Source organism: Pogoniulus pusillus, chromosome 4 (assembly GCF_015220805.1).
Source record: "Pogoniulus pusillus isolate bPogPus1 chromosome 4, bPogPus1.pri, whole genome shotgun sequence".
NCBI classification, from domain to species: Eukaryota; Metazoa; Chordata; class Aves; order Piciformes; family Lybiidae; genus Pogoniulus; species Pogoniulus pusillus.
The window spans coordinates 25,211,360-25,237,152 of NC_087267.1; the positions used below are offsets into that span (position 1 = coordinate 25,211,360).

Below are 25,793 nucleotides of genomic sequence, written 5' to 3' on the forward strand. Positions count from 1 at the left end.
ACTTACCCAACTAGCAAAGTGCACTGCTGTTTTTTCCACTTTCCAGATGAGATCTTACTGTGTATGGTAAACCTAGTCTAGATATTGACTTGCGCTAACCACCATTAATGATAACATTAGGAGAGAGACTGAGGTGGGGTTTGTTTTCTGAGATGACAGAATCACAAATAATCACAGAATGCTTGAGATTGGAGGGGACCTCTAGAGGTCAACTCGTCCAACCCTCCTGCTCAAGTAGGGCCTTCTAAAACCAGTTGATCAGGACCATGTCTAGACAGATTTTTAATATCCCCAAGAATAGAGCATCTGTAACTTTTCTGAGCAGTGCGTACCAGTGTTCAGTTATCATCATAGAATCATAGAATCAACCAGGTTGGAAGAGACCTCCAAGATCATCCAGTCCAACCTATGCCCTAGCCAGTCAGCTAGACCATGGCACTAAGTGCCTCATCCAGTCTTTTCTTGAACACCTTTTGAACATCTTTTCTTGAACATCGGTGAAGAACTGCCTTGTGATGTTCAGAGGGAACCTCATGTGTTTTCATTTGTGCCTATTGCCTCTGCCACTGGGAATAACTCGAGAAGGTAGAGCAATTTAAGCACTTAAATGAAGAATAAAAACATGCCTCATTTGCTGCTAGTGAACCTGAGAAGGTCAGTATGGCTATCGTGTGGACTGCTTTGCAGCCCATGTAGCCTGGTGTCTGGGTGGCTTGAGTATTGTTAGACTGCACATGGTAAGAGAAGCTTGCTTCTGGCAGGGCACATGCATTGTTGAAGCATCAACCTGGTGGGGGTTTCCTCCCAGAGACTAATACACTTATAGTCGTTCTCTGTCTGCAGAAGTAGCTGTCACACTGAGTACTACTCCCTTTTCTTTTTAGGGCAGGGTGGAGGTCAGTGATTTTTATCCTGCCCCTAGTTCCTTGTGCTTCTCTTGTTCTCTGCAGCTGATGGATACTGCTTCCTCCCTGAACTAATTCTGCTTCCAGTGTAGTGGTGCTTTGTGCCTGTGAGATGTTTTCATCTGAGGGTGATTTCTTTGGATTTCTTTTAAAGAACACAGTGCTTTTTTCCGAGGTTTTATTTCTAAACTCCACATACGAACACACACCCAGCTTGCCTGTGATTAGGCAAGCAGCTGAGCTGGCACAGGGGAAAGGTATGGTAGCCATTCTCTGCTGGCATAGGGATGGTTGCAAGGTGAAGGAGTCAGTTCCCAAACCATCTTTGCCTCTGGAAGATTGGCAAGGTGCAGCAGCATCCTTCCCCAGGTTTTTGCTGTGCCACCCACTTCTCTCTGAAGTTGCTCCCCACTTGCTAAAAGCTGGTAGAACAGAGTTCAGGGGACCTCTCTGGGAACTGTGTTGAGTTTGACTCCAAGACCTTGGTGGCAGGGCTGCAAGCATAGCCACGTCTGCCATACCCATAGAACCCAACCAGGCTGGCAAGGAGCCCGGTATGTTTGCTTATGGAGGGAGGCTGCACAGTGACAGGATGTGCCTTGTCCACCTTGTTCACACTGCTGTAGCTAAGTCACTCTAATCTTGTTTATGGTCTGTAATAAAGTGTTCAAGACTGGGACATATCTGCACATATATCAAAGTCTTATAGAATCACAGAATCAGTTAGTGTTGGAAGAGACCACAAGGATCATCTGGTTCCAACCCCCCTGCCATGGGCAGGGACACCTCATATTAGATCGGGCTGTCTAGAGCCTTATCCAGCCTTATTGCGTGATATTAGTCACAAGATCCATGGAAGTGGTTGTGCTGTGATGGAGCTGAAGAGGTATCAGAGATGAAGGTGCTTGTAATCCAAATGAGACCTTTAGTAGCTGAGTTTCTTTCCAGTAACCTAATTTTTCCCTGCACCAGAGATAAGTTCATTATAGTCCTGGAAACGTAATGCACATTAGCTTCATTGTTACTGCCTTGCTTAAGAGCTTCTACTTACGTATTAGTTTTTTCCTGGCTCACCTCAGTGAGGAATATGGTCTAACAGCCAAAGAGATCCTATCTCTTAAAAAAACACTCCTAACATCCTCTCTGAGCATCTGTTAGCTGTGTCCCAATTGGCTGACAGGATATGTGTACTTGGTGCTTGTAAGCAAAAGCTGTGTGAACCTGCCAAAATGATGCCCTTGACTGCAAAGAGAAGAGGCACATGGAGTCCAATTACTAGCTCTAAGCAGTATAAAATAATGTTGAATAACTCCTGATTTTTAGATTTAATTAAAATGAAAGGCTGAATTGGCACAGCAACTTCTGAGTTCTCAGTGAGTGGTAGGAGTTTGCAACAGAAAGCGAGATCTGGGGGGAGAAACTTTGAAATCATTCTACTATTGCTGGAAGACAGAGATCCAAAAAATATTTGGCCTTGCTCACTGTGCTGAACGTGCTCTTGTTCGTGCTTTTTGTTGGTTGTTCCCAAGTGACAGTGACACACTCATTTAAGTCATGGAGGAAAAAAATTAGATTTCAAAGCAGCTGATTATGAATCATACAAAAAAAACCAACAAACAACCACCCTGTATTTGAGACAAGAAAATTTAGTTCAGCAGTTACAGTCATTGGGGGGGGGGAGGGGAAAAGACAAGTTTAGGGAAGTAAAGCACCCAAAGTAGCCTGCAAGTCATCATATATCAATACCACTTGACAAGAGTGATTCCTGTCAGCATGTCAAAGTATGTATTTTGCAGCAATCTTCCTCTATTTGTACTGAGATTGCCTGGTCTGACTGACAGCTAGTTTGCTAGTTCATTCATGGAGTAATCTGTGTTGTCTCCCATGTCTGTATGAAGCTGAAAAAGAAAATTGCAGGTAGGTTTTTTATAGGAAGAAGAAGTCTTTCCTGCTCACCCCTGTGTGTGGAAAGTTGCAAGCTGTGTTCAGAGGAGAAAAGAGAACCTCTCTTCTGCTGCTGTTTCTGAGATATTGTTAGAATACCTTCCTAATGAAGCTTTCCATAGCCTGATGGTGGAAGTCAGTCCTTGGCAAAAAGGAATTTGGAGAATTCACACAGCTTTTTCAAAAGTTTACTTGTGTTGCATGGTACAGATTTAGCTTCTTAAACCTGCTTGTTCTGTTGTGGTGGTTTTTCTTTTTCTTCCCCAAGGTGGAAGAATTAACAACCTGCTGAGTGTAATTACAGTTTTGCTAGCATTTTTCAGTGCTATACTAAATATGGAGTTATAACTACACTACTTAAATTTTATGTTGATAGCATTAAAATTTATTACAAGGAATTGTAAAGCTATGTTCTGGTTGGACCTTTTGTTTAAAAAAAAAACAACAAAAAAAGTAAAAGTTAGGGTTTCATAGATTCATAGAATGGTTTAGGTTGGAAGGGACCTCAAGGATCATCCAGTTCCAACCCCCTGCCATAGGTAGGGACACCTCCCACTAGCACAGGTTGCTCAAGGCCCCATCCAGTCTGGCCTTGAACACTTCCAGGGAGGGAGCATCCACAGCCTCCTTGGGCAACCTGTTCCAGTGTTTCATCACCCTCACTGTAAAGAACTTGTTCCTAACATCTAGTTTAAATCTCCCCTCTTCAAGTTTAAACCCATTACCCCTTGTCTTGTCTTTAGAAGACCTTGTAAGTAGTCCCTCCCCAGCCTTCCTGTAGGTCCCCTTAGCCTGTAGGTCCTGTAGGTTTCCTGAATTCTGTTTTCTGAGAGAGACTGTAAAGCCATACATCCTTGGAAATCCTATCCTCTTTGCACTGACATGATGTTGTGCAATGCTTGGCCACGTGTATTTGTGAAGTAACGTGTCTGAAAGCTGCAAACCTATGTAATTATCTACCTCTGGATGCATCACTTAAGCATGGTCTGAAGTACAGCTGCTTCCATGAACCTTGGCATATTTTGTGGTTTATTAGGTTTTTTTTTTTTTGGTTGAAGTTTGTTTTTTCACTTGTTTGGTTTTATGGTTGGTTAGTGGTTTGGTTTGTTCTTTTGTTGAAGCCCCAGTTCCTCATGCTATAAATAATTATAGCTTTTAATGAAATTCCTACGTTTCACAAGTTTGTAGCTGCTGGAAAATCATGAGATGATAATCAAGGGGAAGGGGATGCTCCATGTATATTTGTCTTCTTGTTTCTCTTTATTCATGGGAAGAGAATCATCCAAATAATTCCTCTGCAGGTATTTGGGTCTGGCATAACTATTGCAAACCATGGTACCATTCCCCAAAGACAAGTTGTAATGTATTCAAAACCTACTTGAATCTTCCTTTCTAATTTTATGATGGGCTTAAGCTACAGCAGTCACCGTCTTGAAATGCAGGGTTGTTTAGCCTGGAGAAGAGGAGGCTCCAGGGTGATTTCATTGCTGTCTACAACTACCTGAAGGGAGGTTGTAGCCAGGTGGGGGTTGGTCTCTTCTCTCAAGCAACCAGCCACAGAACAAGGGGACATAGTCTGAAGTTGTGCTGGGGGAGGTATAGGCTGGATGTTAGGAGGAAGTTCTTCACATCTTCATAGAGAGAGTGATTTGCCATTGGAATGGACTGCCCAGGGAGGTGGTGGAGTTGCCGTCCCTGGAGGTGTTCAGAAAAAGCCTGGATGAGGCACTTAGTGCCATGGTCTAGTTGATAGGCTAGTGCTGAGTGCTAGGTTGGACTGGATGATCTTGTAGGTCTCTTCCAGCCTGGTTGATTGTATGATTCTGGGTTTATTGGAGTTACTTGAGAGTGTTGTTTCCCTCCCACTCCTTGTGGAGCAGGATTCCCAGTCCTGGAAGTCCCTGCAGTATTGGAAAAATGTATCATCTAAAATTGACTAAGATGTTTGTATTATCTAAAGTTGACTGAGATCTTAACTGCAGACCCTCGTGCTTCACGCAGGAGCGTCCTGTCCTAAGGACTAAGGGTAGCAAATTTATTCAGTAGGTTCCTCTCAGATCAGACCCATATCCTTCAGTTTGAGTGGGCTGAGGACACACATGTTACTAGGTGTCACAGTGAAAAGAAGCTTAGGTGCCAGTTATTTTAAAATAGTATGCCTCATCCCTTATTCTTTTACCTTGTGCTTTCTTTTCTCACGCCTGTGCTCCTTTTAGGCTGTAGATCATTAGCTTTGCTGTTGGGATCTTCAAGGTAGCTGAATTGCAGGGACTTGCCTTCACTCGACCAGACATGTCTTTTTGATAGTCACCTGGCTGTGTTTGAAATGTCAGTTCTAAAAGGCTTTTCACACACACACACACACACACACACACACACAAATCTGGTAACAAGGCACAGGAGCTGTATGCTGCTTGTGTAAGGTCTCTAAAAGAATGAAAATAAGAAATTGCTCCTGGTCAACCATCTGCTTAAATAAACCAATAATATACCAATCTAGTGAGGACTTCTGGGATCATGTGGGAAGACGATCTTGCACCTGTAGAAATCGAAGTAGGAATACAAGTAGTAGGCAACAGAAATATAATGCTCAGGAGGGGAGATAGCATGTCTTCTGTAAAGGGAATTTGCTTCTTGTAAATCTGTGGAAGTTTTTGAAGGAAGGTACTATGTGGATACAGTAGATCCAGCTGAAACCTTGTGGAAAACTTTGAAAATAAAAGCCATATTTTACAGAAATATGTTAGAACCACAGTTATCAAGGAATGAAAGGAAAAAAAGTCTTCTCACAAATTGCCAAGTGGTTAAAAATAGGAAACGAAGTGATTAGCATCCCTGTTCTACAGCAGCTATTGTTAGGATGAAGTACTTAAAACATCTGAGCCGTTGTCAGAACATCAATGATTTGATTTTAAGTATATGACAGAACTTGTAGAGGATACCAAAATTATTTAAAATAATCTAACCTGAAGCTGCCTGAAACAACTTGCACAAGCTCTTTTGACAGGAGAGTTCAAGAGTTCTGGTCATCCTACCTAAAAAAAAAAAAAAAAAAAAAAAAAAAAAAAAAAAAAAAAAAAGTGGGAAATAGAGAAGGAATAGAGACATGTAAGAGACCTAGGGATGTGAAAGATTTGGGCAGCTTTCCTTAGAAGAAAGACTTTTCATTCAGGGGGAGAGAAATGAAAAAAAAAAAAAAAAAAGATGTAATTTAGTATGAATAGAGAGTAGAAACAATACAATTGTCAGCTAGCCCACTTACATGAAAAATAAGACCAGCTCCTTCCACCCCTTTTGTTAAGGCAAAGCTGGATCTTGGAATTGCCTGAGAAAGCTTTTGGATGCCAGTAATATGAAGAAAAGATTAGGCATATGCATACAAAATAAGGTAAAGTTGATGCAACTTCCAATTTAGTAACTCCTGAAACCCCTTTTCTTAGGAATCTTGGAGGTGTTTGGGATGCAAAATGAATGATCTTCCATGCCAGCTGCTGACCACTGTTAAAATGTGGTTTGTTTTCCCTGATTGTCTTCAGCAAGACACCCAACATCTACCTCTATACAGTTAAGGCAACCCCTATTGTAAGGGGAGGGAGGGAAGGAAGGAGAGGCTGAGATGATTCATGCAAGCCTTAGATAAGCACCTAAACTAAGGGAGCTAAATTGCCCCAGGAGGGCTCAGTCTCCTTGTGAACAGAAATAATCTTGTAACTGGTTTGGGCTGCTTTGCAAAGAGTGAGGTCAAGTCTCTTCTCGGGGAAGGGTGTTGGGCTAGAAGATGTTTCATCTCAGCTTTGTAAGCACCAAAAGATCCTGTGCATTGAAGTAGGTGAGTATGACAGGCCTTAATTCAGAATGCTTCAGCACAATCACAGTGGGTATGTTGGGCTGGCTTTCAAACTTGTCTTTAGCTTATCCAGCAGTGGATGGATGTGGATGATCATGAGTGTGAAGGGGGGCTCTGAGCTAAGTGCTCTGGTTTAGTAGTGTCATGTTCTTTTGCTTCCAGCCTCCTCCAATGGTGACATTGTCTGTAGGGGCTCAATGGCTTAAGGAAATAGTAATACATCTTGCTGGAATAAGGAGAAAACATTGTCACAGATTAACATTTAAATATCTTTAATTAATGTAATTACATTTCCTGAATTAACACCCTACCTTGAGTACACTTCAGTACATTTAACTGGTGCAAGAGAATAAAATGTAATTAATTTCATAAAAAGCTGCTATTTTTAGTCTAGTCACAGTAATAAATAGCCTCTACTGATCTCTGCTGGGGGTTCCTCAGCTGAGTGCTGAAATAGTTTCAGTAGCATGCCAGTTGAGGAGCCCACTGAGGAACGCTGAGGCAGTGTGTACACGAGGGAGCTGTAGGAAGTCTGAGAGGAATTTGCCTTGCACTTAGGGCAGGCTAGTTGAGTGTATGTCATCCATGACATTGTATGTTTGATGTTGAGGTTGCTTGCATTGAACATAAATAATCTGCTTTAAGGTTCTTAAACTGGTTCAGCATCTCTGTACAAGAGACTTAGTTCTGAAGGAATGAAGCTCATCTATCTACCAGTGTAAATATCTCTTTTGTGTTGCTCTACTGCTAGGTGAAACAGTGGGATAATTAAACTCTCGTGATGTTCTAAAAATGATAGTGAACAGGTAAACTGTTTAGCTCAGACTTAAATAGGGGGAATGCCAATATTTGTTTTTCACCTCTGACTGCATTGCTGATTTTTTGTATCATAGGCCTGAAAAGCATGCCCCTGTCTGGATTTTAGTTTTAGATTTCTAATTTAACACCAGATTCTTTATAAATGACATAACCATGCTTTCAGGCTGCAGGGTGTGAAGGCATTAGTCACAATGGGCATGCTTGTGGTGGAAGGCAAGATTCCTCCACCAGCCTGTGGTACGACTGGTGGCCCAACATGCCCGGGGTTTTGTTGTTTCTTGCCTTTGTCACTAACTCTCTGCAAACTCCTTAAAAATAGTAAAATTCACCACATTGAGGGGGAAAGATTTCATACTTATCCTCATTTTGTACACCAAGTAATCAAGAAAGCAATTAAGAACTTGCTAGCACACAAAATTTTAATTGACTTGTTTAAATAGAATTGGTGTGGGGGAGGATTTAAGATAAGATATGCAAAAGGAAAAATTGGGATTTTAACCCCCCCCCCACACACACACTTTATCTTCTATCATTCATTCCCACAGCAAGGCCTATGTAGCTTCTACAGTTATTTCAAGAGTGATTGGAAAGAAACTATTGAAGCACACAGGGAAGAGGGGAGTTGGGAGATTCAGTACTTACGAATTGCTGTTGCACAGTCTTAAGTTGAAATATGATCTTACATTGTAGTACAAATGTGATAGATATATTCCCAGTGAGTTGGCTTTTCATTAGAAATTGAGATGCTAAAACCTTGTGATTCCATTTGTGGTGCATTGGGAGGATGTAGGAGGAAAGAGAAGTCTTATGACAGGTATTTTCCAACAAGTTACTAAAATTCAATACTACAAGAATGTGCTGTGCAATTTTCTGGTGTTAATTACTGTTTGCAAATATGTACTCCTCTACTATAAAAAGAGTCTCTTTTAAAATGTATGGTTACGTATTACAGTCCCTACAATGTTAAAGCCTTTATGCTGTAATTGAAAATAGGCATTTATTGCTGCTGCTGCCACTGATATAAAATGACTGACACTCTGAAATGGGGTCTGTGGGAGGTTCAGGTGTAAGCAAGCCTGAAATGTTTCTTTCTCCAGGAAAAGATAACCTAAACTTTTTAATAGACAGATGTTTGCCATATCATGAAAAAGTCAAGTCTTGTACTCAGGGAATTATTTCTGAGAACTGACAACCAATCAGCTTAGCAGCATTAAGGAAAAACTTCCCTCTCTGCCTCTTTTGGACGTTTGAAAAAGTCATTTCAGATGCGCATACCTTCCGTGTGCAATTAGCTGGAGGATTGGCTGCTTGTGGTTTTTGAATCATTCAGGAAAGTAACACCTGCTTGGCTTCTAAAATTGTACCTTCGTGATAGCACCACCTAATAATTATTACTCTGAGTCATCAGGTAATGCTCATTACCACTTCATAGTAGCAGTATAATTAAAAATACTGTGCTGTATTCCAGTAATGATAAAGCTCAAAAGCTAAAGATATGACTTTAGAGAAGTTTGTCTCTGCTACATCTGTTAAATGGTTTCTGAATGCTCTTCAGTAATTCCTGAGCTATAGTCACATTTTCATTTTTCCCAGTCTGTTTTAAATATGAGTAAATATTGAGAGGAAGGGAGGGTCAGAGCAGCAAATGTTGCCCATCCAAAAAGAGGGGTTCCTGGGTTGGCTTTGCAAGAGCTTGAAGTCAGTTCTCAATAGAAATGAGCTTTTATACTTATTGCTTTGAAGGGTCAGAGGTGACCTATGGAGGCAGTTTATCTTGGGCTTTCAAGGTGAGAGGCTGACTGGAAAAAGCAGGAAATGATCTGTAGTAGTTAATTTTGAGTTGAACAGAGTACTTCGAATTCTTTCCTCGGTTCAGGTGCAGTTGAGCCCAAGATGTTGGTTTGCCTTGTTTGCTCTGTGAACAGAATTGACTCTTGAAATAGCCAGTGGTTTTCCCTCAAGGCTTTCATCTATGAGCTGTGTGTGTGCCTAGACTTGGAGATTACCTTCAGCCTGAGCTGGGTAGCTAGTGCATGGGACACTCATCTACCTCATTACTCTCTCCCTCCCTCCCTCCCTTCCTTCCTTCCTTCCTTCCTTCCTTCCTTCCTTCCTTCCTTCCTTCCTTCCTTCCTTCCCCTGGCCCAAATGACATTTCTGTATGTGAGGAGAAACAGGGTGGGTAGGGTAGGACAGAGCAGGGGAGCTGGTGGTTTAGTTTCTTGTTTGGGCCGCAAAAGACTGAACTTGAAAATTCTCTTTCAATTTAGGCAAGGCAGAGATGATTTACACAGAGATCCCCTGGTGTGATGGCTGCCAGAATAGGTCAAAACATCAGAGACTTGAATTATTATCAATCTTATCGGATTGCTGTTCTCTGATGAAATCAGCTCTAGGAAGAAGTCTTATCACCTATAAGCCGACAATTATAGACAACAATCATCACCTCTTTATCATCCTCTCTTTACCTTCTTTCAGATAAATTGCATGGATTTGCTGCAGTATCTGTCAAGTATACTAAGTCTAGCTCTTTTCTGTTTCTTCTGATCTTTTACCAGTTTAATGACATTAGATGCAACAGTGTCAAGAGCAGATATGTTTTAGAAAGACCAATGCTAAGTGACGTGATTACATCTCACAATTTAAAGGTGATGCTTAGATGCTATGTATGTTGACGTATCACATTTGCTCTCTTTCCACTTCCCTGGAGTGATTGTGCCAGCAGGCAAACCACCTTGATCCTAATGTTCTTATACATTACTGTCTTCCAAATTACATTCTAAGACTGTGACCTTTCTTTTGGGTCTGCTTTTTGCGTGGTGGTGTTCAGTTACAGTAATAATGCTGCTGTTCAATTGAGTCTATTGTACCGCATGATCCACCCCATCACACCTTTAACCTTGACTTGTTCTTTTGTACACGTCACATGGAAATTGGTGGAGTGGAGGATTTATACCACTACTAACTTTAGAAATAGGACTTAGAGATTTCTGGAAGACTTTTCCTTCAGGTCTCAATTTCCATAAAGACTAAGGGAGCTGATATACCCAGGACAGAATGACAGTGGTCAAAACCAATTCAATTATTTAATTGAGTTTGTTTTTTTAATAGGACTGTTTAGTTTGCTGCAAGATACCATATGCCTTTATTAACCAGACTTACCTGTCTGAGGATATTTTCTGGATGAGATTACAGCACTGATTTTCATAAAGCTATACTGACTGTTTTACTGAGAATTCTGTACCTGAATTCTGTATGGTCTTCATTTCCTATGAATGTTTTGGCTCTGCTGCTTGAAATCAGTGTTGATTTAAATGGCCTGCAGTTGCCATAGTGACCTCATTTGCAGTTCCTATATATTGCTAAAATACTTCATTCTTTCTCCACTAGGATGTTCCTAAGATGTGATATTTAACCAGTCTTCAACCCTAGTTGGTCTTTGGCCCAAGCTTCTAAAACTCATGGGAGCACGGTTTAGTCTGACAGATCCTTCACCTTTTTAACAAATGCTGTATAACATCTGTAACTTCCTCAGAGAATGGGAAGCCAGCACTGCAGTCAGGGCACCTGAGCTAAGTGTGTCCAGCAGCTTTTGGGAACATTTGCTTCTGCATTTTTCTGAAGGGTGTTTGATGAGCATGTAACAGTTACCTAATCACAGTCAGGGTGGCAAATTTTGCTACTGTTGCTGTTGGTACCTACAATTCAGGCATGGTCTAATCTCACAGATGTGATTTGTTTTAACTTAATTTGGGGGTAATAGCCTATAATATTGAGGAATATCTATGAAGCAGGTTCTTTGAAGCTCTCTGCTCCTGCTTTTAGCATCACTTACTCTTGGTGAATGCCTTTTATCTTGAAACAGATTTCAGCTAGCCATTAAGAAAGCTGAATAGTGGTGCTATTTCAGTTGGTTCTGTAATATTTTGCTCTTGCATATCAACTGCTGTTCTGTCTCCTAGTTGTCTCTTAATGTTCTTGCACTGCTAGTGACTATTTAAGTTTATGTTGCCGAAGAGGAGAGAGAAACAGTAGAAAGTTAGCTGAGGAAAGCAGGTATCTCTGTGTGTGTATATTTATGTTAAAAAAGAATTTCCAACAGTATCTTCTGATACTGTTCAAGTGGTTCTTGCATGAAACACATGTGAGCTGTTAGCACAGAATCTCCATGATTCCCACTTCCTGCTATAGACACTATCAGCTTTTTTTCTGGTTTGTTTACATGCTTGGCAACTAGAGCAGAGGCAAAGGAGTGAAAGAGAAAGAGAAGCCCTAGCCAGAGCAATGAGGAAGGAGATTGCAGGCTCAGAAGGGAGTTTGTGGTTTGGGAAGGGGTGGGGGGAGCTGCTCTCCCTGCCATGGAGATAACGAGAGAGCTGCTGAATATTCTTCCTCTGTTTCTCTTTTCAGTCAGCAAAACTGCCCAGGCTTCCTGATATGCTCCATTATAGCTTTGCTGCAGCACTTTATTTCACTCCCTTGTTGTGTCTTTCCAGTTTTTTAACTGGAGCCATAGCTGGGCTCTTCCCTGAACCAGTCAGAGCACCGGAATATGTCCCTTTGTCTCACACTTTGACCCCCAAATCTTCCCACATTTCAAATAGAAAGCATTCTTTAGTAACACACATTTTTAAGAAGTTCATGATGGACCCCACATACACAAGAGCTCTCTCTTTAGGGAGAGAACTGGGACAGAGCAGCTGTTTCCTCTCCTTACATGCAGAGCTCCTTTGAAGTAAATAGTACTTTGTAAATAAAAATTCTTATCAATATGGAGAAGCTCAGGTATATGCATATAAATAATATCTGTAATTAACATATTCTGTTAAGGGAGAGAAAGTTAGAAAGCATTACCATCTCCGCAGTCATAGCTTCAGGAGTTGTTGGGTACAATTTCCATTGTCCTTTCTTCTCAGAGGAGCTTCCTGCAATGGGATTGTCCAGGAGTTTGGACAGTGCTCATGTGACTAACAGTAATACTTTATTTTCAGCTTTGGCTGACATAGCTACTAGGATACTTGTGTATCGAACCACTGCTCTGCCATACAGTATGTATCCTATTGTGCTATAGGATGACAGGCAGAACAGGCATGCAGGTGTACCAGATGGCAGTCATGCTCTAAATGTCACATCATTTGGTGGTCTGGAGATGCAACTGTTTCTTAAGCATTCCCCTAAGTGCCATTGCTATCATCATCTTAAGAAGGATGCCTCCTGTTACTGTTGCTCTCAGCGCTTGCATGTCCACAGACAAGCGAAGTAAGCTGATGTATTACTTTGCATTAAAATGTAAAGAAATTTTTACTTTAAAAAATCCATGTTGTCTCAGATGCCAGTTAACAACGGGGGCACAACCGAGATGGAAGCATGCAGTAGCATACCTGGGAATTTCTTAAGCCATGTTTGCTGACTAAATAGACTTAATGTATAACTGTGCCTTCAGTCAACAGCACTTGATACCTGTTAGAGCCTTTAGAAGGACTGCGATTTTTGCTGTCATGCCCCATGAGACTGTTTTTCTAATAAGATTGTTTTCTGGAGGGTAGAGGTGAGAACTGCAGTAGAAATAAATGGTAACCATCAGCCACTGTAAATTGAAGATTATTACCTGGAATCTAAGAGAGAAGTCCAGTCTGCTGCATTTCTGTTCCTGAGAAGTGAGTTTAGTGAGTCTCAGTCCTGTTATTAAGGAAATACAACTTGTAAAAATCAAGTTATTTTCTATTACACCCTTCTTCCAGGAAGAAGAGGCTCGGGTTTTAGCCCAAGCTGCATCTATATATTCATCCTCATGACCTTCTAAAAATAAATTTTAAAAAGGCAGTTAGTTTCTCTTTCTTCTCACACTTTCACATTGGATCATTTGAGAATTCAGCAGCTTCCCAGCTTGGCTATGGTGAACTTGGAGTTAAAATCTCACCTGTTCTGCATAGCTTAATGCTTTTCAGAGTACAGGGGAGACAGGAGTCCTGCAAGAGCTGGGGAGGTGTTCAGCCAGACCTTTGGCAGAAGCAGTGCATGAGTTGGTTAGCAGAAGATCCTACTTTTAGTAGGATGTACAGAAAGGATGAGAGAATTGGAGTTCTGCTCCTGGGGTGGGGGAAATGTTGATGAAAGCTGAGAGATTGTAAGAAATGGTGAAGGAAAGTCCCTGAATATAAGCAAGACTTCATGAGTCTCAATTAGCCAAAGAGCCTAAGACTTCAAGTGTTTTGAGCATGTCCTCTCTGACATACCTCAAAGGGACTTGATCATCAGAAAAAGATGAGCATGCAAACTGAAGCAAATGCCCTCTGTTCTCAAGATAAAAGATTATTTAATCTCTCTGAATAACATCCAGTGCCCACTTTGCATTTTAGTTGGTACATACAGAAGGCCAAAAAAGAAGTCAGCACTACCAGTAGTTAGAAAGTGACCCTCAGCTGTGTACTTGCATCCAAAACACGTCTGCTGCCTTTGGGGCAGTGCTTGCCAGTGTTAGTAGAGATTTTTGCTCCTGCTACCCCAGCGCCTTATGATGCACCTCCTGAGATCTCCAGGACAAAAAGCTGAGCAGTGCTGTTGACTTGAATGCATTCTTCTTGTTTTTATGCATTGCTTAGAGAAGTTTTCTCTGGATCCTCTACTGTTATGTATGGATGCTTTGAGCTTTCAAAAATGTAATGCTATGCCAGAGAGAAGTGCTGACCCCACTTTGGAGGCATAGAAATGCAAGGTTGAATGATGTGGTACAGTCCTAGCTCCTCCAGGAACTTGTATTTCACAGTCCCAAACCATCACCACACCCTGGCCTTGGTCTGCAGGCTCATATGTAGAGGGGAATAATAAAATATGGATGTGGTTGAGGAGGTAACTGAGGGATAAGAAGAAGGGGACATGACTCTGTGTGTGTCACCATGATACTGTGCCAACAGCTGCCTTAGTTCCCTACTGCGACTCAGCTGGGAGAGATGCCAGTGGATGCCCAGCTCAGCACTGACAGGCAGATACTTCTCTTTCATGCTCTCCTGATTCATCATCACATGAAGCATTATCTTCTGCACTGCTGGCATTGGACAGCTGCTCTCTGGCACACTTGAGGTGGTGGTTTGTTTCCAGAACTGTTCTGATGGCCAAAGTCTGGCTTCCCCAGAGTGTGCAGCCTGGGCAGTGTCACATCTATCCCTGAGCTTTTTCCTTGGCATGAGAAAAATGTGGTCTTTAATAGTTTTAATAGTCTTTAAAGTATTTTGGACTAGCCTAGAACTGGTAGCCTTTCTTAAAGACTGATTTGCCCTGGGCAGTAAAAGGCTGTTTGTTGCCATGCAAGTCCGGCACCCTAAAAAGATGCCTCTTTGCATGATCCATCTGAAGTGCCAGTCTTTTTGGCTGGACAATCAAATGGCTCATCTATCCCAGGAAAAATGCTGATGATCCGTAATATGTATTGGTTCTCCTGAGAGAAATTAGTATTTTGACCACTTTTTACCCTGTAACAGAAGAAAGGTCCATGTTACCACCTTCTGGGTTTGGCCTTACAAGCCTTACCTGTGACACAGTAAAGGCCTTGGGCCTCTTGAATGTCAACTTGAGTTTTAAAATAGCAGTAATTCTGAAATGTATGTATTTTGTGGGACTTTCTTCACAATCACCTGTGGACTGCATCTATGTGGGCTTCTGGAAAAATCTAACTTGAGCTTACTTCTAATGTGTTTAAGCCATCTCACTACTGCAGGGAGCTACCTGAGAAATGTGTTAATGGCCATATGCCAGCATGCTCAGCTCTACAAAAACTGCTGAGATGACCCTGCTCCAACTGCTGAAAACCAGAAACAGCTATCCTCTTGTCTACACCAGGAAAACTACAACTTGTTCATTTGCCATCAGCCGGCAGCTGTTCTTGGGCTGGCAATGGTGGAACTGGTAAATGGCACTCAGGCATATTTAACACTGTAATAAAACATAATTCAGAATTATAGAGCAGAAATGCTGCCTATTATCAAGGTTGTTTAACGCTTCCCATTACAAGACTCTATTTTCAGCCACTTTCCAGTTTGCCAGATTTTAACAGCTTGCAATGAGAGTTCTGTAACTTGGTGTCTGCCTCTTGCTGAATATTCTCTTATTGTTGTTTAAAAAGGAGAAGCAGCGTTTAACCAGAACAGCTCAGCTGTTTCTAAAAAAGAGGACTGAGGAGATATCTTGTTAGTCCTATTAGAGTTAGGTGACCTTTTTTAACAGCTCGGAGGCAGGATTTGGCAAGAGAGGGGAGCTGCTGTCAGAGATGCCTGTGCTTTCTATGAATGTTGACCAAAATGGGCTGAAGTGCCAGTCCTCAAAACATTTCAGTTAACACTAGCTAGCAGGTCTTTAATTCATAGCAGCAAATTTTCATGAAGAGGTGATGCCTGCAGGCTATGTGAGTCTGGTCCTCATGTTGGGGAAGCCAGTTTCTACACAGTCTCTGGAACCTGGGTGCAGGCAATTGGGGGGACAGTGTCTCACTTACTCATGGCTCCTGGCTGAGCCCAGGCCCAGACTGAAAGATTTAAATGGGGTAAAATTCAACAGTGACCCATGGATAACAGATGTATATACACCTATGCACTATGTTCATGGTATCATTTAGCTTAATGCATTATTTGTAGCTCTCGTGCTAAAGTACAAAATGTAAGCCAACAGGAAAATTTGTTAATGGTGTTTCTATATAGCTTCGTTTTTCCTCCCCCTGCATATTCAAGGCAAGATTGGACATGGCACTTGGTGCCATGGTCTAGCCTTGAGAATTGTGGTAAAGGGTTGGACTTGATGATCTATGAAGTCTCTTCCAACTTTGTTGATACTGTGATACTGTGATAATGGTAGAAAACAAATTACTATGGTAGTGCATTACAGACAATTAAAACGGAATTAATTTTGCTGTAGTACACTGCAGGTTTTTCCTCAGTAACATGTGGCTCTAGTTATTATATGTTTTTCGACAAAGACACTGTCAAAATGTGTTATTGCAGATGCTGGTGAGATTTTGATCCAACCTTGCAGAGACCTGTGTCCTCTCTTCCCCCAGCCACTGCCAATGGCTAGAAGGAGAAGACAATGGAAAGTACCTAAACCCTGTTAGCCAAACAAGGAAATTTGTTTCTGCTTTTAGCTATGCTGCTAGTCTACTGGTTACGGTAGCTATGGTCTAGCCATCAAAATTGCCTTATCCTTATTTCATTTTCCTTTTAGCCTACTTACATGGAAATTGCACGAGCACCTCATGGCTCATCTTGCAGAGCTCCTAAAAACTGCAGACTCAACATCTCTCAGTTGGCATAAAAGCAGCCATAGTCTTTATCTACTATATATCTATAGCTGCAAATAGGACAGCTGAAAGCTTACACCAAAGGGCTCAGAGAATCATCAAATCAATTATACTACTTACTTCCAGGCAAACTGTGTTACTGTGGGGTTCAGCCATCCAAACACATGAGCTTGCAGTTGGAGATGAGGTGTGGCTGCAGGAAGACTGCACTTAAATTAAAAAATAACATTTAAAAATTTAATTAGAACTCATACCTTCATTATGCACATTCTGAGTGCATAATGATATCAGGTTAAGACACTTCAAACCTAAGGCAATTTTGTATTTTTATAATCTCACCCTTTTAACAGGCAGGTTTTTCTTCTGCTTCTCTGGTTGGCATGAAAAGCCCAGAGAGACAAAGGAAATGGTGGAAGAAAAATGAAACCAGAATATAACTCAAAAGACTGTCAAACAGATGTAATTTAAAAGAAATGGTCCAAGATATTTTCTCCTTTTTCAGCCATCCCCCTACCATCCCCCCAGTTATCTGCTTTGTAAAACCATTCTTAGACTAAAGGTGGATGGGAATCCTTTAATGACCAGTCAGTAAACCACTTAGCAGAGCTGAATAGCAGCTGTGACAGGTGACCTTCCTTTCTTTTCAGAAGTGCTCTATTAGTTCTCATTAACTTGCCTCTACCTCACTTTTGGAGGCCTTTCAAGGCCTCTTCTTTTGTCTCCTCTGAAATTGTATTTCTTTCCATCTGGAGATGAGTCCATGCCATTTGTTGGGAGGCTGTTATTCACAGGAGATGCCTGTGGAAGAATACCTTGCTTACTGCGAAGAAGTACTCTCATTGAAGAGGCAGCTAAGAGTGGATGAAGGGCAGTGGGAAGAGATGCCCTTCAGTGTAGGTGATTCAGATTGCATGGGGCAGCAAAATGCTATATTCCTTGCCTGCGTCTGCTCCATAACTGAGGTAGGGGGTGCCTCACTCTCCCTCTGGGGCCTGGTCTGTAGAAGTGAAATAATCTGTTATTCCTCTGGCTACCTTTGTGAAGCTTTTCCATTGCTTCGATTTTTGTCCGAAACCTGTGCAGTCAAGTCATAACTGCTTGGGGCTCTCTTCTTTCTAGCAAAGGTTTCCAGGTTGGTCCTCATACAGGTGCTGCTTAATTATTCTCAGCATTCTGGTTTGTGGAGTTAGAAGCAGCAATTAAATCCTTTTTGCTATAGTCCAGTGGTAAAGCTTGTGAAATTCAGTGAGTTTACAGCTGCCAAACAAGAGGCTTTTTAAAAGCTTTTGTATCAATATTGTTTTTATTCCTGTGACTTTGCAGTAACGCTGGTAGATGATAATGATGAGTGAATAAATAATGAAATGCTACATTTTGCTCTGATTTACTTGCAGATATTTGAAACCGGTATGAAATTGGGGAGAAATTATGTAATAGGGGAAGGGAGAAAGACACAGCTTTTTACCTAGGTATCTGCTCCTTTGAAACGAACTGAAATGTTGTGCTGCAGTACTGTGATCAGAACAGTCTGAGAGTGCCCATATTTCATGTTTTATTTGCAGCCATTTCTTACCCAGTTTTGCATTAGACACGAAAATGCAATTTCTGAGTCTTTATCAGGTAAAATAAGAAACTTTGCATGGAAAGTACTAGAAATTAAGTTTCTGCAGACATGTTTTCTTTTTCTAAATGCTGACAAATAACTCCTGCCAACTGCTACATAAAGGAGAAAAAGAAACATATGGCAGTTCAACAGAAGTGAAAAGATGAGCTAATCCAGCATCCAACAAGACTTTGGATAGGACTATAATAAAACCAACCAGCCTTTATCATGCTTGATAGCACGACTATAATTAAAAGTCTGTCACCGGGTTCATAATGAACCCTTAGTCCTGTTTTCTGAGGTTTATAGTCTGTTAGTAAGAGTCACTTTGGGTTGCAGCTTGGCATGTTAGAGCTTACTGTGCAGAAGGCTCGAATCTAACATGCAAGTTTTGAATAACCTAACTGTTAAAAGTTGGTGCCAGTGATGAGCTAGTTGTGCCCGTAATCTATCCTGTGTGTTTAAGGAGGCAGTGTCTAATTTGATTTATTTGTCTTTAGCATGAAAAAGATAGATGTGCAGTTTAGTATCCTGATGTGCTCTCTTAAGCTGCCGTGTAAGGAATCGAGATGATTTTTTCCCCCCTTAGTTTTATGATCCCTACATCTCTCCTAGCAGAAGCAGCTGCTGCTGCAGAACTAGGAGCTAGAATTTGCTATACTCTGATGTAAAAATGTACTTTTAAGAAAACTCATTCCTTACAAGTCAAGTTTTCAACCTTAGGGAGAAGTCTGCTAGACGAGACAAAAATTCAGCCTGCTACTTTCTCCCTTTTTTTCCCTCTCTATCTTCGAGGCATAGTCAGCTGTGAGGGACTGGCTGTGCAGAAGGTGCCTGGGCTGTGTACACAGGCATGCAGTTGTTTCTGCATAAAGGGGGTTGAGCTTCAGGAAGTGTCCATTTTTTTTCTGAACCCAGAATTACTGCATATATAGTCTGAAGTATCAGAAGATAAAAGAAGCCCCCTGTTTATTATGTGTTGTCCTCTCTTCCCTAGCAGTGCTCAAGTTTCTCAGCCCCTCACGATGTCTAATACAGCTATTTGAGAACATCTGAAGGAGACAGGGTAGGGCTCTCACAGCAGCATGCCCTCTGCAAAATGTGCATCTAGTGATGAAAGGTCAAATATTTGCACGTTAAGGCTGTAGGTTCATATTGCAGCTAGATGCCTAATGAGGTTTTCAGAAACAGTGAGGCTTCCCTGCAGCCTTGTGTGTCAGACACTTAAGAGTCTGGCTTAAAAGGAATAACTAAGCAACCTCAGTAACGTGAGCAAAACCTTAGTAGGTCAGTCCTGTCTCAGTATGATTCCACCTTCTGACTTGTATGTGAAAGGAAAGGTGAACTGAGGTGTATCCAGTTCACATTTAATATACAGTAAATGTTCACTTTCCTTCCCAAACACTTCAGGGGAGGCTTTGATGTTCATTTGATGAAGATGAGTAGGTTGGGGGAGGGTGTGCAGTAGTCCTAAGGCTAGTGGAGTAGGCAGCTGAGTAACGCCTCTGAATGGCTGTTCTAGAGAAGACATTTAAAAAACATACACACAAGTGCTGAAGACCAGGGAGGGGGAAGTCTCTCATAACCCTCTTGTGTTGTTTCTGCTTGTCAGAAACTCTGTGCTGCTTTTCTGACAGAGACCTTCCAAAAGCTGTACACTTAGGAATTAGTAATTAATAAATTAGCAACTATAGGTTAGGAGTCTCTTCAGGGGATTATGCCAGGGTTTGCTCAAATGGGAGGCTGACATGTAAAAGCCATACTTGTAAGCTCAGGAGTTGAGAAATCCAGTGCCTTGAAGAGATAACATGCTCTCAGGGACTGGACTATCGTACCTTGTCTCTAGGCAGGACACTTTGAAACCCTGTGGGAGCCAGGAACTGCTGCCTCTTGCACATCCACTGGCCTCAAGCCCCCAATCCTGCTGTATGCCCTGGAAACCTTGCTGGAACCTTTGCCACCTCCTGACCTAGCTGGTCAGGGAGGACAATAAAAGGGAGAGAATGGTAACATCTGTGCCTCTATACACACATTCTTGGCAGCTTCACCTATATCTCCTGGCAAGCATGGGATAGGAAACAGCTGCAGATGTTACCAGTTGCAGTGTGCTCTTCATTTGGGCCCTATGCTTTACAGCAGGAGCCACAAAACAGATTTGTACCAAACTGTGACAGTCTTCTGTGGAAAGGAGAGACCACATAGAGAGCAAGGGACACAAAGCAGGTAGGGACCTGTGCTTGGCTTTCATGAAAATTTATAGAAGTGCAATACCAGGACTTCCTGTGTGAATGAAATCATAGAATCTTTTAGGTTGGAAAAGACTTTTAATACCTTGAGCCCAATTGTTAAACTAGCACTGCCAAGTCCACCAGTGTACCATGCCCCTAGGTATCACAGCTACACATCTTTCAAACACTTCCAGGGATGGTGATTCAACCACTTCCTTGGGCATCCTATTCCACTGCTTAATAACAATATTTGAGATATGGCCTGACTAGTGCCATGTACAGCAGGAGATCACTTCCCCAGATGTGTTGACCTATTTCTGATACAGGCCAGGATGCTGTTTGCCTTATTGGTCACCTCAGCACACTGCTGACAGGCAGCTATTGACCAGTGCCCAACATGTCCTTTGCTGCTGGGCTGCTTTCCAGCCACTCTTCTCCTAGCCTGTAGCATGTCATGGTGGTGGTGTGACCAAGTGCAGGACCCAGCACTTGGCATTGTTGCATCTTATCCCACTGGCCTCAGCTCATTGATCCAGCCTGTCCAGGTCCCTCTGTAGAATCTTCCTTGCCGTAGGCAGATCAACACTTCCACACAACTTGGTGTCATAGAATGGCTTAGGTTGGAAGGGATTTCAGAGATCCATCTAGTTCAAATCTCCCACCATAGGCAGAGACACCTCCCACTAGGACAGGTCGCTCAAGGCCTCATCCAGCTTGACCTTCAACACCTCCGGGGAGGGAGCATCCACAACCTCCCTGGGCAACCTGTTCCAGTGTCTCACCACCCTCACTGGAAAGAAACCTTTTCTAACATCTAGTTTGAATCTCTCCTCTTCCAGTTTAAACCCATTACTCTTCATTCTGTTATTACAAGAACTTGCAAACAGTCCCTTTCCAGCCTTCCTGTAGGCCCCCTTCAGATACTGGAAAGCCACTACAAGGACTGCTCAAAGCTTTCTCTTCTCCAGACTGAAGAGCCCCAAGTCTTGTAGTCTGTTCTCATAACAGAGGTGCTCCACCCCTCTGGTCATCTTTGTGGCCCTCCTGTGGACTTGCTCCAACAGTTCGATGTCCTTCCTGTGTTGGAGGCTCCAGAACTGCACACAGTGCTCCAGGTGGGGTCTGACAGGAGCAGAGTGAAGGAGGAGAATCCCCTCCCCTGCCCTGCTGGCCATGCTGCTCTTGATGCAGCCCAGGACATGGTTGCTGTCTCACATTGAGCTTTTCATCAATCCAGAGTCCCAGGGCCTTGTCCTCAGGGCTGCTCTCAGCCATTCTCCACCCAGCCTCTATCTGTGCTTGGGATTGCGCCAACCCAGGTGCAGGACCTTACACTTGGCCTTGTTGTATGTCATGACGTTGGCCTGGGCCCACCTTTCCAGCCTGTCCAGGTCCCTCTGGATGGATCCTTTCCCTCTAGCAAGTCAAGTGTGCCACACAGCTTGGTGTGATCTGCAAACTTTCTGCAGGTGCACTCGATTCCTCTGTCCATATTGCTGACAAAGATGTTAAACAGCACTGGTCCCAGCACTGACCCCTGAGGGGTGCCACTTGTCACTGGTCTCCAGGTGGACATTGTGTCATTGATGACCACTCTCTGCATGTAACCATCCAGCCAATTCCTTATCCAGCAGTGCTCCACCCATCAAGTCTGTGTTTTTCCAGTTTGGTGACCAGGATGTCATGTGGGACAGAGTCAAATGCCTTGCTCAGATCCAGGGAGATGATGTCAGTTGCCCTTCCCTTGTCCACTGTTGCTGTGACTTCATCATAAAAAGCCACCAAATCTGCAAATGTATTGAGGGTGCACTCAGTCCCCTTGTCCAGGTCATTGATGAAGTTATTAAACAGAACTGGCCCCAGTACTGAGCCTTGGGGCATACCAGTTGTGACTGGACATTAACTAGATTTAACTGTGTTCACCACCACTCTTTGGGTTTGGACATCCAGACAGATTTTTACCCTCCAAATACTGTGAGAATACTGTGGGAAATGGTGTCAAAGGCTTTACCAGAGTCATCAGGTAACATCCACAGACTTTTCCTCATTCACTAAACAGATAAGTAGGGAGGTTATGGAGGACCTGCACAGACACTGCATCCCAAGGTGGTCTCTCCAAATGAGTAGCTCCTTGACATGGACATTACAAGAGGGTGCATAGCATGTTCTGCATACCTATAAACAGAGGCATGCACAATCTCCAGGGAAAATGTGATGACTGAATAAAGCCATCAGTCTTGTGGTGCATCGAAGCTGCTCATGCTAACAACTTTGATATTGGCACTAAAGACTGGTGTCTTGAAAATTAGCTTGTGAACATGAGGGATCTTTGTGAGTATGGCTTTGATCATTAGAAAGAACCCAAGCTGAGATACTCAATCAAGAATAAAAAGCTGATCACAGAAGGAAGCCACTCTACCACAATCTTATAGAAAAGAAAGCTTTAAAAAAATTCCATTAATTAGAATATATTTGATCTCTTGGCTTCATCTTAATTTAAAGAGAAACGTGGAAGGACTTTGCAATTTCTGTTTCACAGCAGAAAATTGCACAACCCTTCAACTCCTGGCATTTTCAAACTAAGGTATAAATTACAAAAGGAGAGGTTGCAGTTGATGTGGAAAACACCATGTGGCTACAAAATCTTCTATTTTAAAATGCCAATTTTACACTCTCCCTCAAGATGTGTGACAGCTCAGCTGATTAGCAGGTGTTTGGAGTTTTGGTGGTGGATTGTTTGGGTGTTTTTTTTTTTTTTAGAATAATAGAATAGAATCATAGAATCAGTCAGGGTTGGAAGAGACCACAAGGATCATCTAGTTCCAACCCCCCTGCCATGGGCAGGGACACCTTACCCTAGATCAGGCTGGCCAGAGCCCCATCCAGCCTGGACATAAACACCTCCAGGAACAGGGCCTCAACCACCTCCCTGGGCAACCTATTCCAGAGTCTCACCACTCTCATGCTGAAGAACTTCCTCCTCATGTCCAGACTGAACCTACCCATCTCCAGCTTCACTCCATCCCCTCCAGTCCTGTCACTCCCTAATATCCTGAAAAGTCTTTCCCCAGTGTTTTTGTAGCCCCCCTTCAAATACTGAAAGGCCACAATAAGGTCACCTTGGAGCCTCCTCTTCTCCAGACTGAACAGCCCCAACTCTTTCAGTCTGTCCTCATAGCAGAGGAGCTGCAGCCCTCTGATCATCCCAGTGGCCCTTCTCTGGACACACTCCAGCATGTCCACATCCTTCTTGTAATGGGGGCTCGAGAACTGGATGCAGTACTCCAGGTGGGGTCTCAGCAGAGCAGAGTAGAGGGAAAGAATCACCTTCCTCGACCTGCTGGCCACACGTCTCCTGATGCAGACCAGGAACTGGTAGGCCCTCTGGGCTGCAAGTGCTCACTACTGGCTCATGTTGAGCATCTTGTCCACCAGCACCCCCAAGTCCCTCTCCTCAGGACTGCTCTCCAGCCACTCACTACCCAGCCTGGATTTGTGTTTGGGATTGCCCCAACCCAGATGTGTGACCTTGCACTTGATCTTGTTGAACCTCCTGAGGTTGGCCTGAGCCCATCTCTCCAGCCTGTCCAGGTCCCTCTGGATGGATCCCTTCCCTCCAGCGTGTCTGCTGCACCACACAGCTTGGTGTCATCAGCAAACTTGCTGTAGGTGCACTCAGTGCCTCTGTCCATGTTACTGACAAAGATGTTGAACAAGACTGGTCCCAGGACTGACCCCTGAGGGACTCCCCTTGTCACTGGCCTCCACTTGGATATGGACTCATTGACAGCCACTCTTTGGGTGTGGCCATCAAGCCAGTTCTTTGTCCATCTAGTGGTCCAGCCATCAAACACATGTTTCACCAGCTTGGAGACCAGGATGTGGTGCAGGACAGTGTCAAAGGCCTTACTCAGGTCCAGGTAAATGGCATCAGTTGCTCGCTCCTCATCTATGAATGTTGTGACCTGTTCATAGTAGGCCACGAGGTTTGTCAGGCAGGATTTGCCCTTGGTGAAGCCAAGTTTGGTTTGTTTTGGTTTTTTTTTTTTTTTTGTAGCATTAAGGGTTTTGGTGGAAAAAAAGCCCTAAAATGAAGAGGAGGTCTGGAAATTTTATAGTATTTTCTCTTTTTTTTCCTTCTTTTTTTAAATTTCATTCTTCTTCTTTTAATTGTTGTGTCATAATTCCTATCCTTTCTATATGTAATTCACAAAACAATGTAGATACACATGTCTCATACTACCACTTCTTGGAACTCTAGAATTCATCAGTTGATGCTTAGCATCATCTTCCTCTTCTGGGCAAACTGCTGCCGAGTAAGGCATCATCTAATCTCAGAAAAGACTATTGAAAGATCAACTCTCAAAATGCAAGGATTAGAATCTGTTGGTTTATCTTCACTGAATTATACCAGCTCTTCCTCACTGCAAATAAGAAAATGATATATTTGTCTTTTAAAAAATCTTTTCCTACCAATTAATAGTTATAAAGCATGGCCCTTGCACTTTCTTTTTGCAGGACCCATAGAAAAAGTACTTTCAGAAAACTCTTGTTTTCCATTGCATTGTTCAACTGCCATGCTTCAGCTGTCAAGCTCCAAAGTTTTATTTCTCCCTCTCACTCCTCTGGAGCTAAAAAGTTCTTTTAATCTGCCTAAAGTAGAATTTTGTTTAGCAGGTGTGCTGTGGAGGCTAAACCTTTCTCCTGTTTGTTCTCAAGCTTCTGAGTTCTGTTTTAAAAGATTGTGTTTTATGGCAATTTCTGAGATTTTCTTTATTTGGTATTTTTTGTCAAAAAGCAACCAACCAAACAACAAGTAGCAAAGCCAGTGATTTCCACCCCAGTGGGAAACCTGGGTTGCACATCATCAGCTCTTACCAGCAGATGGGCATTAAGGGTGCTGTGCCATCCATGAATGGCTGTGCCCACATAAATGCTGCCTATTCACTGTGCATTTTGTCTTTCTAGTAGGTGGCTGGAAGTTTTATTATTCACTCTAAATGCTTGGAGGGGACAGATGCTATTTCTTCTGTTGCTGCACTCTCCTAACAGTTTCAAAGCTTTGAGTTCTTTGTCCCTCTAGTACTTTTCCTCAGAGTTCAGAAGGGAAAGTCTCCCCTACTCTGGCCGACTCCTTGGCCTTTGTCTGTCCTCCTTCCTC

At 42.6% G+C, this 25,793-nt stretch overlaps 1 protein-coding gene across 3 annotated transcripts in view; it reads left to right on the forward strand.

Moving 5' to 3' along the window:
* PLXNB2 (plexin B2) overlaps positions 1-25,793 on the forward strand; it is a 273,275-nt gene that overhangs the window by 33,561 nt on the left and 213,921 nt on the right. The gene's annotated exons all lie outside the window — the stretch shown is intronic.